The following is an 18,571-nucleotide window of genomic DNA, read 5'->3' as shown; positions in this document are numbered from 1 at the left end:
AAGATCCACCCTATGTCTTGCTTTTTAAAGATTTATTTATTTTTATTTTTTTCTATCCCCTTTCCCCCCTCCGCACCCCCGGTTGTCTGTTCTCTGTCTATTTGCTGCGTCTTCTTCTTTGTCCGCTTCTGTTGTTGTCAGCGGCATGGGAATCTGTGTTTCTTTTTGTTGCATCATCTTGTTGTGTCAGCTCTCCATGTGTGCAGCACCATTCCTGGGCAGGCTGCACTATCTTTCGCGCTGGGTGGCTCTCCTTGCGGGGCTCACTCCTTGCGAGTCGGGCTTCCCTACACGGGGGACACCCCCTGCGTGGCACGGCACTCCTTGCGCACATCAGCACTGCACATGGGCCAACTCCACATGGGTCAAGGAGGCCCGGTGTTTGAACCGTGGACCTCCCATGTGGTAGACGGGCGCCGTATCCACTGGGCCAAGTCCGCTTCCCCTAGGCCTTGCTCTAATTGAAGTCCCAGCCACAATATGTTCACACCCACAGAAATGGGCCAGCTTTAAGAACATGATTTTCTGGGGTACATACAGTCTTAACTGCAACCTCTATGGGTTATTATTTTTATATTTCCATTCTTAAGAAACGTTAACATTTCCTACTTTTATGCAGACTCAAGAAGAGTTTATATGATTTTATATATTTTGGTTTGGAAATACAAGTTATATAGTCAAAGTGAAAACATTGTATATTTTATCATATCAAGGGAAGAGTCTTTAGAATTAATCTTTGTGTTCAGGGAATTTTCCTCTAATGTTGCAGTTACAATAGGCAGACAACCTCAGACTCAACCATGACCAAATGGCTTCACAGGTGAATTCTACCAAACATTCAATAATTCAAAGATAATTAATACAATCTTGCTCAAACTTTTCCTAAAAATAGAACAGGAAGAAAATGCTACCAAACTCATTCTATGAAGCCAACATCACCCTAATACCAAAGCTAAATAAAGATAACATGAAAAAAATAAGATTGTAGATAAATTTCTCTAATGAATATAGATGTAAGAATCCTCAACAAAATATTAGCTAATTGAACCTAACAGCACATTAAAAGAATTAAACATCATTATCAAGTGGGTTTTATCTAAGGTATGTAATGATGATTCAACTCAAAAATCAATCACTGTAACTCATCACATTACTTAATTGAGGAAGAAAAATCGCACGATCTTTTGACTGACCCAGAAAAGGCATTTGACAAAATCCAACATCATTCCTGATGAAATTTCTCCAAAAGATCAGAATAGAAGGAAATTTTCTCAACATGACAAACTGCATATATGAGAATGTGGAGACAGCAGCCCCAGGAGCTGCTGAAGGCAGGGAGAGGGAAAAAGAGGTGTGATATGGGGGCATGGTCAGGACTTGACGTTGTCCTGAATCATATTGCAGAGACAGATGCAGGACATTATATATCCTGCCATAACCCCCTGAATGAACTGGGAGACAGTATAAACTGCAATAATCCATGCAGTTCAGCAATGCTCCAAAATGTATTCATCAAATGCAATGACTGTACCACATAAAAAAAGTTGTTGATGTGGGAGGAGTAGGGGTGTGGGGAGTGGGGTATATGGGAGCCTCTTATATATTTTAATGTAACATTTTGTGTGATCTATGTATCTTTAAAAGAAAAGATAAAAGCAAAACAAAACAAAACCCACAGCTAACACTGTACTCAGGGGAGAAAGATTGAAAGCATTCCTGCTAAGAGCAGGAACAAGACCAGGCATCCAATGTAACCATTGTCATTCAATATTGTGCTAAAATTTCCAGGTACAACAATTAGGCAAGAAAGAGAAAAAGAAAGGAAAGAAGTAAAGCTTTCACTACATGCTAAAGACATGAAAGTATATATAGACAATCCTGGAAAAATACACAAAAAATCTTATATACGTAATACATGACTACAGCAAAGTGGCAAGATACAAATTAATATACAAAAATCAGTAGCCTTTAAATAAACTAATAATGAGCTATCTGAGGAAAAACTAGGAGGGAAATCCCATTACAATAAAGACAAAAACAATCAAATATCTAGGAATATACTTAACCAAGGATTAAAAGAAATTATATTTGGAAAACCACAAAACATTGCTAAAAGAAACCAAAGAAGACATTAGAAAAATGGAAGGACATTCCATGCTCATGGATTGGAAGACTAAACATCAGTAAGATGTCAATTCTAACCAAAATGATTTACAGATTCAATTCAATCCTCATAAAAACCCACAAGTATTTTTTGCAGAAATAGAAAAGTCAATTATCAGATTTGTTTGGATAGGTAAGGGGCCTTGAATAGACAAAATGTATTTTAAAAATGAAGTTGAAGGACTCTCACTTCCTGACTTTAAAACACGTTACTTAGCTATAGTGATAAAAATAGCATGGCACTGGCATAAAGATATGTTGACCAATGGAATGGGATTGAATGTTCTAGTCAATTTATAACAAAGTGATTTTTGACAAGGTTGTCAAGCCTAGCCAGCTGGGGCAGAGCAGTCTATTAAAAAATAGTGCTGGGAGAACTACATATCCATACCCAAAAGAAAGAAGGAGGACTCCTATCTCACACTTTATCCAAACATTAACTCAAAATTGATCAAAGACCTAAATATAAAACTATAATCATTAAACTCATAGAGGAAAATGTAGGAAAACATCGCCAAGATCTTGTAATAGGAAGTGGTTTCTTAAACCTTAATCCAAACCATGACCAATGAAAGAAAAACTAGATAAATGGGACTTCCTCAAACTTAAACACTTTTATGCTTCAAAGGATTTTGTCAAGAAAGTGAAAAGCAGCCTACTCAGTGGGGAAAAATATTTGGAAACCACATATTTGGAAACCATATCTGATAAGGGTTCAATAAGGGTTAGACATACATGTTATATAAAGAGATTATATACATTCCCCAATGGAACAGCAACAATCCCCCAAGTGCAAGGGCAAAGACCAGTGAAGAAAGATGCTCCAATGATGAGCCCTTGATACTGATGACTATGTTTATGGGTCTGTGTGCCTGAAATTTGAACTAGGCCTAGAGCTGCAGAGTACCTAAGAGTTACCTCCTGAGAGCCTCCATGTTGCTCAAATGTGGCCACTCTCTAAGCCAAGTTCAGCGTGTAAACGCATTACCTTCCCCAACATGGGATGCGACTCCCAAGGATGAGCCTCTCTGGGGCAGAGTGATTACTACCAATAACTAACTGGTAATGCAACTAGAAAAAGATCTTGCATAAAAGGGGAAAATGGTGAAGACAAATGAGTTTATATGGCTAAGAGTCTTCAAAAAAGAGTCAGAAGGTCATCAGGGGTCAGGCTTACGTATGCCTCAGCAGTATCCCAGAGGCAGCCAAAATAGATACAACCCCAGGTTACTGGTGTTACTGAGGGTTGCGATCATGGCAGTTGGCTCTGGAGTTCAGTGCCTTGTTGGTGGGCCCTACTTTGGAATTTGTGCTCCTGAATGTGATGGTGTTGAACTCAGATGTGACCTCTCTACACATGCCTCTTCTGTCACTTTTACTGAACCTGTGGTTGGCGCTGGGGTTGATGTATACCCAAGAGACTTCAATCTCTGGACTGACCATGTGCCAGCTGGGCCCTGAGCCTCAGCAGAGTTGCAACTCCTGCTCTCTGCTTTGTTGGACTTACCCATGTCAGCTAACAGGTAAGTGATGATGGTCAACCACCACACCAGGGAACTGAGACTACCTATAACTCCAAGCAGGAGAATTGCATCCATCAACCATGTGGGATCTAAGCCCCTTCTTGATATGGAGGTGGAGTGGACATCACAAGCCCAGGGTCCACAGGATGGAGGAATAAAATATGGATTAGAGTGAACTTACTGGTATTCTACTGTAGAACTATCGTAACTAGTAATGGAAGAAATTGTAGCATTGATCTGGAGAAAGTGGCCATGGTAGTTGCTGTGGACAGGGAGACGGAAGAAAAGATGAGATGGGGGGCATTTTCAGACTTGGAGTTGTCCTAAATGATATTGCAGGGACAGATGCTAGAATTATATATCCTGCCATACCTACTTATTGGACTGGGGGTGAGTGTAAACTACAATGTAAACTATAATCCATGTGGTGTATTAGTACTCCAAAGTGTATTCACCAAATGCAATGAATGTGCAACAGTGATGAAAGAGGTTGTTGATGTAGGAGAAGTGGAGGGGTGGATTGTAGGGTATGTGGGAACCTCATATTTTTTAATGTAACATTTTTGTGATCTATGAATCTTTAAAAAAAAGAATTTAATAAAAAAAATTTTTTAATTTTTAAAAAAGAGATTATATAGCTCAACAATAAAAGGATAGGCAACCCAATTAAACAAATGGGCAAAAAACAAGAATAGACATTTTTCCAAAGAGAAAATACAAATGACCAGAAAGCACATGAAAAAATTGTTCAACATCGCTAGCTATTTGGGAAATGCAGATCAAAATGACACTGTGATAACATTTTTGCACCTTATAGAATGGTCTACAAAAACAGAAATCTGGAGAGGATGTGGAGAAATGAGAACACTCTTTCACATTGGTGGGAATGTAGAATGGTACAGCCTTTGTGGAAGACAGTTTGGTGGTTCTTCAAGAAACTAAATATAGAACTGCTGTATGATGCAGCATTCCCATTACAGGAATATATTCAGAAGACCTAAAAGCAAGGATGTGAAATGACATTTGCACACTGATGTTCAGAGCAGCATTATTCACAATTGCTAAAATATGGAAACAACACAAGTGTCCATCAGTCAATGAATGGATAAACAAAATATGGTATATACATACAATGGAATATGATTCAGCTGTAAGAAGAAATGAAATCATACGCATATGAAAACATGAATGAACCTTGAGGACATTATGTTGAGTGAAATAAGTCAGACACAAAAGCTCAAATATCAGATGGTCTCACTAATATAAACTAAAATGATGAGTAAACTCATGGAGGTAAACTCTAGACTATAGGTTACTAAGAAATAGAATGTGGGTTGAGAATGGAAGTTCATGCTTAATGCACATAGAATTTTTAATAAGGTTTTTTGTAAATGTGTGGAAATGAATAGATTTGGTGGTAACACATTATAGTGTATAACTAACACTGCTGAATTATAAATGTGATTGTGGCTGAAAGGGGTGGTTTGTGGATTAACAGTTCAATTGAAACGAACCTAGACAATAATGTGGCGATTATAAAGCAGTGATTTTGGTGGCGGATGAAGATTTGGTTAATAGTATAAGAATGTTCTTCCTTTACAAAGTGGTAGCTATGTGGTGATACATGGGAATATTACAACTAATGCAACTCATCGATTATAGTTAGCAGTAATATCGTAATATTTTTGTGGCAATCACACAAAAAAAGATATTATACCAATTCCACGGGACACAATAGACTGGTATAAGGGGTATGGAATTTTTCCTGTTGACGTAAAGAAAACATTCTTAAATGAAGTGAAGTGATGATAGCACAACTCTGATGGAAATGAGAGCCACTGAGTGTACACGTTGAATGAATTGTACAAAGCATGGACTGTATAATACAATGAACACTGTAGTGGGAGATGGATTGTGGCTAACAGAACAAATATGAGAACATTCTCTCATGAACTATAACAGATCTATAATACTAGTACCAGGTATCGTTAACCAGGTGAGTTGGGGGAAAAATATGCCAAATGTAAGATATGGGCTAAAGTTAATATTAATAGTAATTGTTTTGACGATGGTCTTTCATAATTTATAACAATTGTTGCACAGCAACACAAGGTGCTGGTGGTAGAGTAACGCATGGGAGCCCTGAATGATGATATGCATGTTTGTTTTGTAAGTTCGCATCTTATACTATACACTTTTCATCTATGGATGTTCATGTAGTATGAACAATAAACTTCAATCAAAAAGTTAAAAAGAAATTGCAGTGTGGAATAGTAAGACAATTATTAGGCACATAGATACATGAATGAGCTGTGCCAAAATCAACAGAACTACCCAAACAAGGCTAGCAGACAGATAGATGTAAAAGCTAATTAAATGATTATATTGTAATCATGTATACTGTTTATATGCTTATTACATGATATTTTGTATCAATAGTTAGCCAATAAAATATCTTTACAATAGGACTTGCTATCTTGTTATTTGCTAGTATATAAGAATACAAATTTGTATATATTTTTAGTCCAGCAATCATGAAAAATTAACATTTCCTTTCTTATCTCATGGATTGTCTAATTATACTGTCATCTGCTCTCAGCCCTCGGAGACCAAGCACATCAGTATGACGTGCTAGCTCCCCGTGGGGCCTCCACCCCAGGGAGAATGCCACAGAGCCAACTGTCATCTCTCTCATTGGCAGACAGAACAATTCTTGTTTGAATTTTTAAAAATTAATTTATTGAAGTATATCACTTATACATAAATATATATAAACAATAAGTGTATAATAATGGTTGTGAACTTACAAAACAAACATATATAACATCATACAGGACTCTCATAATTCACCTTACCACCAATAACTTGCATTGTTGTTAAACTTTTTTAACTAATGATTAAAGAGCATTGTCAAAATATTACTAACCAAAGTAATTTTCCCCCAACCAAACCTATTACTATTATCTTTATATCATTTATATATGAACATACATAAACAATTACGTGCATAGTAAAAGTTGTGAACTTACAGAGCAAACATGCATAGCCTTATACAGGGGTCCCATACATCAACCCTCCACCAACACCTTGCATTGTCATGAAACGTTGGTTAAAAATTATGAAAGAATATTGTCAAAATCTTACTACTAATCATACTCATCTTAAATTTGCTGTGTTTTAGCCCCAACACACCCTATTATTATTTTTAATTATATTTTTTATGACAGAAGTTGTAAACTTATAAAACAATCATGCACATGTGCAGAATTCCCAAACAACACCCCTCCATCAACATACCACACTGTGGTGGAACATTTGCTACAGATAAGACAATATCATCTGATTGGTACCATGTCCACAGTGTACATTTGGTTCACATTTTCTATACTGCCTCATTATAAACACAGTCCATCTTTTGCTTAGATGCAAGAATATTATACTATTACTACTAACACAGTCCCTAGGTCACTCCAGCTGTATTTTCCCCATGCTTCTTCACATTCCCAATACCCTGCAGTAGTGATGTACATTTGCTCTAGCTCACAAAGGCCATTCTTGATTCTGTACCATCAACTACAATTCTCATCCACCTCTTGGTTTACCATGCTGTTCAGTTCCCAGTTTATTCTCTAGCATTCTGTCAACTGGCACTTACATACCTAGACTACCACTTTTCCTTTTTATGTTTCTGGCTGTACAGAATCCCTTACCCTTCCAAATAAATTTGATGATCATGTTTTCAATTTTTCTTTTTAATACTGGTAGAATTTTTATCAAGATTGTATTGAATCTGTATATCAATTTGAGTAGAAGTGACATCCTAATGATAATTATATTTACTCTTTCAACCCTTGAGCATGGTATGTTCTTCTATTTATTTAGGCCTTTTTAAAATTTCTTTTAACATGGAGTTGCAGTTTTCTGAATGCAAGTACTTTACATCATTGGTTAAATTTATTCCTGACTATTTGAGTTTTATCTGTCATATTTTATTTTCACCACTCTTTTGATACTTTTAGTTACTGTTTTTTTTTTAAGATTTATTTATTTATTTAATTCCCCCCCTACCCCGGTTGTCTGTTCTCTGTGTCCATTTTGCTGCATCTTGTTTCTTTGTCCGCTTCTGTTGTCATCAGCAGCACGGGAAGTGTGGGTGGCGCCATTCCTGGGCAGGCTGCACTGTCTTTCGCACTGGGTGGCTCTCCTCACGGGTGCACTCCTTGCATGTGGGGCTCCCCTATGCGGGGGACACCCCTGGGTGGCATGGCACTCCTTGCGTGCATCAGCACTGCACATGGACCAGCTCCACATGGGTCGAGGAGGTCCAGGGTTTGAACCGCGGGCTTCCCATGTGGTAGACAGACGCCCTAACCACTGGGCCAAGTCTGCCACCACTTTTAGTTACTTTTATTGATAATATCTTCATTTCTAGATTCACTTCCAGGACTCTCTCCCCTGTCTTTTCTTTTCAGGCTCTAGCACACCCTTTAGTATTTCCTGAAAATCTGGTCTCTTGTTTAGAATTTCTCTCAGTTTCTGTTTATCTGTGAATATTCTAATCTTGCCCTCATTTTTGAAAGACACTCTTGCTGGATATAAGATTCTTGACAGAAAGTTTTCCTCTTGTAGTACCTTAAATATATCAGACCACTGTCTTCTTGCCTCCACAGTTTCTGGTGAGAAATCAGCACTTAATCTTATTGGATATCCCTTATATGTTATGCATTGCTTTTCTCTTGCTGTTCCCAGAATTCTCTCTTTGTCTTTGGCATTTGACATTGTAATGAGTATGTGTCTTGGAGTTGGTCTATTTGGATTTTTTCGGATGGGGGCATGTTGTGCTTCTTGGACATCTATGTCCTTCAATAGGATTGGGAAATTTTCTACCATTATTTCTTCAAATATTCCTTCTGCCCCTTTTCCCTTCTCTTCTTCTGGGACACCCATGACACGTATGTTTGCATGCCTTTTGCTGTCATTTAGTTCCCTGAGACCTTGTTCAATTTTTTCCCTTCTTTTCTTCATCTGTTCTTTTGTATGTTCACTATCAGAGGCCATTTATTCAAGCTCACTTATCCTTTCTCCTCCCTCCTCAAATCTGCTATTATATGATTCCAATGTTTTTAAAATTTCATTTATTGCAACCTTCATTCCCATAAGATCTGCTATTTTTCTATGTATGCTTTCAAATTCTTCTTTTTGCTCATCCAGTGTTTTTTTAATATCCTTACTCTCTTTAGCCATCTCATTGAATTTATTAAGGAGATTTGTTTGAACATCTATGATTAGTTGTCTCAACTCCTTTATGTCATCTGGAGGTTTATCTTATTCCTTTAACTGGGCCATATCTTCCTGTTTCTTGGTGTGGATTGTAATTTTTTGTTGGTGTCTTGGCATCTGGCTTGCTAGAGTATTTATTCTGGGTGCAGGTTTCTCTTTAGTTTATGGCTTCCTGCCCTTTCTCCCTTACTGGTTGTGCAGTGGAAACCAAGCATGTAGTTGGTGCTATAAGCTATGGAGGCTCAAGCTGCCCTCATTGCACCAGGGACCAGTGAAACTTCTTCCAGCTTTCTCCTTTGTCAGGGGTTAGGGACAGAGTCACAGCTGGGGGGAATAATCCAAGTCATGCAGACCTAGACTGTAGTTACCCAGAGAGACTGTTGGCACTTCACACCCCTTTCTCCCCTGACTAGGGCAGAGATGGAGCTACAGGTGTGGGCAGCAATCTATGCAGTGCATGTCCAAGGTGACTGCAGTTGCCCCAGTACACTTCTGATCTTCAGTCTGTGCCAGCCAAAATTACCTGCAGTTACCTGGATAGGCTGGTCAGGGCCCACCAGCCTCCTCCTTTCAGAAGTGTGGCTGAAGCCTAGGCTAGGGCTGCAGGTTGATCTTAGTGAAAGAAACCAGTTCCTACTGTCACTGTAATTTCTGGTCCTGGCTTCCCCTCAGGCTGGGGGTGAAGTCAAAATGGCAGCCACTGCCTCTTTCCAACTTGGGCTGATTCACACCCCAGTGCTTCCCAGGGTTATAACTTAGCCAGCCGAGACTACCAATCAGTAGCCAAAATCGGCAGCCAACCATCCCCTCTTCCCCTGCTTTTGGGAAATGGAGCTTCCAATTCCAGCCACAGGACAGCTTCTGGTGCGGCTCATGCCACCAGAGTAGAACAATCACTGACCTCCACAGTTTGGCTGGTAATTTCCCAGAGGGGCTGGCGCAGGTCCCCACAGCTGCCTCCCTGTCAGAGGTGGCACTGGGTCTTAGGCTTGACCTGCAATCTTACCTCGATGGAAAGAAGCCGGTCCCCACCAGCACTGGGATTTTCAGTCCACCCTGCTTCCCCTTGTGCCAGGTGCGGAGTTAAGATGGCAGCTCCCAGCCTCTTTCTGACTTGGACATTTTCAGACTTTAGCTGTTCTCAGGATTATACTGTAACCTGCTGAATTTTACTCATCAGTAGCTGAAGTTGGTGCCCTACCATCTCTTCCTCCCCCATTTTTGGGAAGTGGTGCTTTCAATTCCAGCTGCGTAACAGGTCCCAAGGTGGCTTGTGCCTCCAGTGGAGGATGGCACCAGCCTCTGTGCCATGGAGTGCTCTACTTATGATCTTCTCTGGAGATGGGCAGCCTCCTCCTTCCATTCTTTCAAGGATGTTGTAGGATGCCCTTCTGGCCTCCTGAAGTTCCCAAACAGTGCTTCAGCTAGCTCAGATAGCTCTGGGCGTTTGCTAACTGCTGTGTAGCAGGAACTGACTCTAGGAGCTCCTTACTCTGCCACCATCTTACTGGTTCTCCTCTTGTTTGACTTTTGAGCCTCTTTAAGGAAAGTTAATACTCTCAAGTAAAATTGTTAAACTCCTTAAATGTTTCAATAAAGCTTTAAAATACTTTTTTTTTTTTTGTCTGATGCATGCTATTGCTACTGGCTTTCTTCTAACAGCAGAAATAAATGTCCTCTCTCCAGTCTACTTCTCTGCTACATAATATATACTAAACTCTGATGATAATGATGCAAACAACAGCAGAATCAATGACAATGATAATTTGCCAACATTATAAGATGTTAATATCTGTAGCGGACGATGGTGGCATCCAAAAATCTGTTTGTTCTCATCACTTCAGTCACACAACCCAAAATTCTTCCACTAGGATCTGTATTTTTTGTCTGAAGTCTTTCCACACCCACTGGAACAGCCTCTGCCATCCTGTGTTCCAGGTAAGAAGTGCTAGGGAATCAATGCCACCTGAGAGCAGCCCTTGCCAGCCACTAAGGGGAGTTGACATGTCAACCCGACCCTCTCGGTCTGCAGGGAGGGTAGATCTGGAGTGTATGTTCTGCCCATGCCGTGGGGTTGCACTGTGCGGGTAAGCCCAGTGACCGCAGGGATAATGGGGTCCAAGATGCGCTCATACTGGCTCCTTTACCAGTCTCGCTGTCCCTCTCCTCTACCCTGCATTCTTCACCTCCCAAATTAATTGCTTGCACTTGAATCCTTGTTTCAGGTTCTGCTTCTGGGTGATCTTCTATTATCATCAGTAGAGTAGTCTGGGTAACCTCACACACCCTCTGTTTAGACTTTGATTATTTGGTTTGTGGAATGGTATTGCTCATCTGTTTTAGGTTTCATGGATAGACCATTTGATGCCTCGAGTACCTGTACAGTGTGTTTAATATATTAAATATATCAAGTCAATGCCTAAATATTATATTGCAAGAATATATATTGCAAGTTTTCATGAAAATTTGGTTAAATTATTTTTATTTCTCTTAAGAAAGAATTTTTAAAATATTCATCTCTAATTAGAAACTGGACATCTTTTTAATATTCCTGTTTCAAAGCTTTTTGGGAGGAATGCAATAATGCATTTCTGTATTGTGTGTTATTTAATCAGATTTAATTTAATTATTGGTTTTATTAACTTGTTTGAGGAATTTTAAAAATTTACTTACTATAAATGGCAAAAATACACATGATAACCTCCTTAAAAATTTGAGAAGGTAATGGTGTCCAAAAGTCTTATCATCAGATTCACTCAAGTGCCAGTAGACAATTTAGGAATTTAGATTGTTAAGAAAAGTTAGTAAAGATAGGATTCAATTACTGATTATTTATAGATAAACAATTGCTTAGGTGACAAAATAATCTACTATAGAGGTATTAGGTGATTCATATTCAAACTCTTTAAAATGTACTCATTTTAATCAGAAGATAAAGACTATATTAATTCAGCAGAAATATATACACAGATATGTTCGTGTGCACATACATACAGTTATGTTTGAATGTATATTTTCTCTTATTAACAAAGAAAATTCTAATTCATTCTTTCTATATTCAAGAAATTTGCTAGTGTAATCATAAATAGTAAAAGCAGGTCAAGTAATCTAATAATAATCAAAGAAAGCTTATTTTTACATGTTCCTATATCATTAAATTAACCCAGGATTTTTGCTGAAAGAACAGAAGATGAAACTGTGATAATTTGTTCCAATTTTGTGGGCAATGTTAATGAAATGTTGGAAGTAAGTAATTCCCTTCCTGAGAAAAAGGCACATGTTTACTAATTACAAAACTTTTCAAAATAATTAAAAATTCAATCATGAATTGGAGAGGAAACTTCCTCAATGAAGTTATACATGGATGAAGCGCTAGAAAAACTATATAAAATGGGATTCTTTGGCCAAATGCTCAAAACATGATGCTCTGAGCAAAGTCAAAGAGCTTTCTTTACTGCAGGCCTTTTGATTAGCTTTATCAAGAGAATGTTCACCATCAATCTCAAATAATGTAATGCACAGCATTTCCCAATCTTGTTTCCCCAGTGGGATTAGTGTTTCACAGGACACACTTTTAGGGACTTCAGAGTCTAGATATGTAATTCTGTCACACAGGCCCTTCTTCACCCCCATGATAGCACAAGGTCTACCATATAATAAAGAGCTGCCCCATGACAGACAGGCTGGGTCATATGCAGAAGCTACTGAACCCTTACACAGTCCTGCAAGATCAGTATCATTTATATTTTATAAACCAGGATCCTGAGCTAAAAGCATTGCCTAATGTGTCTAATACCAGACACATATACATGTACAGAATATGTGTTATATTAAGGCTAAAATGTTTTTTCTATCCAATGTGTGAACAATAGCGCAGAAGCCCCAGGTTGTCCATTTTACTGTGTTCTGTTAGGAAGTCTGTAGTATGCGTGATATATTTGCAGATACTATGGAAACACTTGAGTAAAAGGAAAACAACAACCACATCAATATTATATTAAAAACATAAAAGTACCTAATCTAAAAGGTGGTTTTTTATTGCCTAACATTAATTTCATTCTATTCATAAGCATTATTATAATCATATAAGTCTTACAGCACCTTAATATTTCTTTTCTGTTGGGCTATCATGACTTTCACATGGTTTTTTTAAATGAAAAATCCTAAATAATGGTTTAAAAGACCCATTGAAAGAGTACCATAAAAGCTGTAAGAAAACGGACTGTATCTATCTGCTGGGCCTTAGTATCCCTGTTCATAGCAGAGCCAGACACAAAGCAGGTACCTGGTAAAAGTATCTTGAATGAATAAATGAATGAATGAATGATGCTCATTCTGAACTTTTATAAGATTTTATTTAATATAATTTTCAAATGTACAAAAACATTACAAACCATTCCCGTATACTCTTTAACTAGATCAAGTATTATTAACAAGTTCCCCCATTTGTTTTGTAATCTTGCTGTCTCTACCATTCTCTTGTTTGCTCCATTTTCTTTCTGAACCATTTGGGAGTAATTGTAGACATTGTGCTCTTTTGTTCCAAGCATGTCAGTATGTACTTTGTAAGAACAAAGAGATTCTTCTATACAATTGCAGTACAATGATCAATATCGGGAGATTTACAATTGATTCAGTACTCTTACCCAATCCACTAAAGGTATTCATTTTCCCCCCACTTTTCCCCAATCCACGAAGCAATCTATGATCACATGTCACATTTAGATGTCATGTCTTCTTAGTGTCCTTCACTGTGGCACATGTGATTTTCTTTGCCTTCTATCACTTTAATGTTTTGAAAGGCATAAGATAGTTATTTTGTCAAATGTCTTCTGAATTGGACGGGTCTCTTGATTTCTCATTAGATTGCATAACTTTGGCAGGAATATGACACATTTATCCAGTGTAACTGCTGTGGTCTGCAGTGCTTTCTCTAAAATTCTGATTCTCTTTTCTACCTCACTCCCCAGACAGAACACGAGTGCTCCTTAAAACCACCTTTCTACCAACTGCATGACTTCATTTGATCGCAATAAATAAAACAACATTGGGCTGACCATGCTCACAGGTGTTCCATTATCCCATGCTTCACACATACATTTCTGCAATTCCTTCTGCTATGCCGTCAGTGTGTGTGAAGGCGAATGAGCTGATTCTTTAGATCTGTACTCACTTACGTGGTAGCCACCAGTCACATGTGGCTAGAGGGTCTGAGGAACCAAACTGTAAATTTTGCTGCAACTTAATCTTATTAAATTTGAATTTAAAAACTGATTCTCCAGTTATTGGAAAATTATAAGTGTGCTCATAACAACCTGATTATGGAAATCTGCTTTTTTTCAACTGAAACCTCTATTAAATCTAAGTAAAATCAAGTATTTCTGGTGAAAATTTAGCATTTGAATTGAAGTATGCTCTAAGTATAAAATACACAGTGGGTTTGGAAGACAGTACAAAAAAAAGGATGCAAAATATAGCATTGATAATTTTTCTATTGATTACATTTTAGAAAAAATATTTTGGATTGGAGTACGTAAAATATACAATTAGCTTCACCTGTTTCTTTCTACTTGTTCTTTAATGTGGCTTCCAGAACATTTTAAATTGCATACAAGCCTTGCATTGTATTTCTGTGGGACGTGCCTGCCCTAGATCCTCTAACCATATACTCAGTACCCAGGATATAACATTAAGAACCGTGATAGGAGTACGCACAGGGTCCTAAAGATACACACACAAGAAACACTAGCTCAGATAACAGCAAGGGAATTTCCAAAATTGACAATGACCTGAGAGCGCAACTAGGGACAACTAAATTGTGTGAAAGGTTATTTTTCCATTTGAGTATGATATAAGATGCTGGGTATACACGAATGAATTTAGCCAAGTGTGCTTTTGAAATGCATTCACTATCTGACCACTTCCCTCCTTTACTGTTAAAATGTGCGGGCCGCAGTCACCGCCATTTCTTCTCTATTGGGTTGCAAGAATCGTGTTAATTTACCTCCATGCTTTGTGCCTACAATATCCTGCCTCCCCCACACACGGTCTATTCTCAGATTAAAGCCTGAGTGGTCCTTTTAAAATATTACACAAATCATGCCAGTCTACAGGTCAGACCCACCAGTGGCATCCTGTCTGATTCAGAACAAAAGGCGAAGTCCTTTTAATTGCCCTGAGGCCTTACAAGGCGTGGCCGCCCTGGCTCCACTTTCCTAAACTCGCAGCTTCACTCCCAAATGGAAGCTTTTGCCTTGTTCTTCCGTCCTTCTGGATTTCTCTTCTCTCACACATGTGCTTGGCTCCGGCCTCGCTTGCTCCTGGTCTCTGCCCAAACTCCCACCTTATTAAAAGGCCTTTCTTAAATGCCAAATTAAAATAGCAGTCCTTCCTCACCCTGCTACAGATTTTTATCCAGGGCACTTATTAATATCTGAAATAGTATGCGCTTTCTCACATATTGTACTGCAAGGCCCTTGAGGGCAGGGATCTTTGTATATTTTATTCACTCCTGCGCCACCACTGACTAGAAGAGAGCCTGACATATGGTATGCATGCCATAAATATTTTGAATTAATAATTTCCAAAAATAGGAGGAAGGTCATATATCCTGTCATAAATACTTACAGTATGGCAGGTAGAACAGTAAACTAAATGGTGATGTCAGCCTTTTGTCAAATTGGTGAGATTAAAAGCATAATTATTAAAATTCTGTCATTTATTAGTATAAATGCATATCTGTTTCTAAAGCTATTTTGGAGCTGGGGTTATCTGATAAATTCCTGAAAGTTGATAATTTTTTAAAAATTTTATTTTGTATTATAGTTAAGGTGAAAGAAAGCATGACCAGGGAGTGAAAAAAGTAAATGAACTTTAATTTGGAAAGGAAACTGATAAGAGTGGCTAAAAGGTAAAAGTGGTTTGGAAGACCTGTATAGTATATTAAGCAAATATAAATCTAAATGTCTCTAACTTTCAAGTTATTTAGAATATTTTAACCCTCTTGTGTTTGTGAAATTTTTCTCCAAAGCCCACAGTTATCCTCACAATCAGAAAGGCATGACATTTTCTAAATGCTGAAGACAAGCTGCAGTTTACACTTAAACTGAACAAAGAAACACAGAGAGTAACAGTGAAATGAGGAAATGATACTGGTAGGAAAAGCAGACCTAGAAAAGGAAGCCCATTAAACATAAAACCACTATCAGGAGGCCGTATCACGTCTTTGGGGAAAGAAGTAACTGAATCTAACTAAAAGCCCTTTCCTTTGCAATGATCTGTTTTGTTTACACGCTTGTAGTAGTAGTAGTTAAATTGTATTATTCTTCTTCTGGGGAGAAGATCCTGTTGTTTGCCAGCTTTCAAGTATGTCTTTTGAGAAAATAGGAGGCTACATATATTCTTACATTTTATTATAGTATAATATAGGCGTGTATATATATTAAGTATACAGCTTAATGAATACTTTCATACTGAATATGCTTACATATCCACAGTCATTAAAAAAAGAACATAATTAGAATCACCAAATCCTCCCTTTGCTTCACTTTCCCCATCCTAAAGAATAATCATTATCTTGATTTTTAAAAGCATATGTTAGTTTTGCTCTTTTAAAGTTTTTCATAAACTAGTACTAGCATATTCTTTTTTGAGTCTGGCAACTTTCATTTAGCACTTTGTTTTTTGAGATTCAACATATTGTTTTTTTATAATATTCTAATTTTTAATATTCCACAATCCATTTATCCATTTTACCTTTGATGGATATTTGGTTAGTTTCCAGCTTCTGGCAGCTGTCCATAGGGCCATGACAAACACTGTAGCACATATTTATGTGTGTGTGTGTGTATATGTATATATGTGCATATACTTCTGTTACACCTATATCATGGTTGTATATTAGATAAAATAAGCTTCATAAGTCCTATTGACAGTAGATGGTAGGGTAATAGAATCTATAGGCAAATTAATGTAACTCATTTATAAGAGTGTCAGGTAAAAGTTAAATAATTGTTATCTAGTAGTATAGTAGTAGTAGTTTGAATTATGAGACTAAATAGCACTTAACAATATAGTAAATGGATTCAGTATTTTACTGTAGACAGAGAAAACTTGTATCAGAATCTTTATTGTGTCACCTCTTAGCTCAGTGGTGTTGAGGCACATTTCTTAAGAAATCTAAGACACATTTTCTTCACTCTGAGAAGTACTAAACCACAAGTACATGAAAAGAAAGTACATGTAAAGACTTAGCACATTGCCAAGCATGTAAAGGACACTCAATAAATGTTAGTAGTTATTGGTATATTATGTTATTAACAGATCTGCTAGTATATTTACTAATACCATGTCTTTGGAATGTGCCATATAAACTTAAATAAAAGCGATGCTTAATATCTTAACTCTCCCTGGCTACAGAAATGTGTTGGCCAAGAAATCAACTTGTCTCTTAGCAATTCAATGTTCTACTTCTTTTTTAATTTGGAACTTTGTCAGATGTGATGTGGATCTTCTTTAACTTGTGGATCAATTCATAATATCAAAGCAACGTGAAGTAAATATAAAATGATGAGATTCACCAAGGACTTTATTTCTTTGACTTTATAATACATGAAGGACAAGATTGCTTATTATACTAAAATTAATAATGAGTGTGCCTGAAAGTCTAGACTTAAAATACTCACCGTTACTGAAACGTACATTCCAAGGCTTATAAGTTAATTAAAATTCTGCCTAAACTTATACTTCACATTGCTATGTTTGATCTAAATTCATTTGAAATGAAGAGACATAATTCTTTGTTTAACTAAAGCTCACTGTTGCATTTTCTTAAAGAAAAAGCCATGGTGATGTGGCCTTTAAAACAAATCTCCTGGGTTTTATTAAGGTAATAAAAAAATAGCACTATGTGTGACTGTGGAATTTCCAAGAGAAAGGGTTTTCTTCTCTTATACACTAATAAAACAATGAAGTACACATATTTCTTTAAAGAGTTTGTACAGAAAAGGGATTAAAAAAAAAGCACAATTCCTAGAGTATATCTTATTTATATAACTGCCAAATCTTTCCACCAGCTTTCTGTCTGACATAAACGCAGCTGTGGTGGATAAGGTTGTTTTTAATTATATATTCTGTGTCTTTCAGCAAGTGAAAAATGAGTTAATGGCAATGTATTCATATGAAAACATAAGAGTAGTAGTTTTTAAATGTGCTGCTGATGATGGATTATCATGTCTACAGAGGTTAAGAAACAGATATTGCAATATATTTAGGCATGCAGGGTACAACCTCATTTTTAAGCTAGCACTTCAAGCACTGATTTCCAAATCACTGCCTATTAGTTTGACTTTAATAGATTAAAAAATCCTAAAAAGACTTACCTAGAAAATGAAACAAGAATTCTGTATTTTAGGACACATATATGTGTCATGATCATTTCTTAATGAATCCCTTGAGCCATGATTTGTACTTAAGGTGTTGTACTGTCAATTAATTGCAGTTTTTTCAATGCTAATGAAAAAAGATATCTGCTTTGCAATAAGAATAACAGAAGCAAATTATATTTCTTTGTTCAATAATAAAACCTACAAATTTTCAAAAATAAC

This window comes from Dasypus novemcinctus, chromosome 23 (genome assembly GCF_030445035.2).
Source record: "Dasypus novemcinctus isolate mDasNov1 chromosome 23, mDasNov1.1.hap2, whole genome shotgun sequence".
Lineage (NCBI taxonomy): Eukaryota > Metazoa > Chordata > Mammalia > Cingulata > Dasypodidae > Dasypus > Dasypus novemcinctus.
This window is presented reverse-complemented; position numbering follows the sequence as displayed.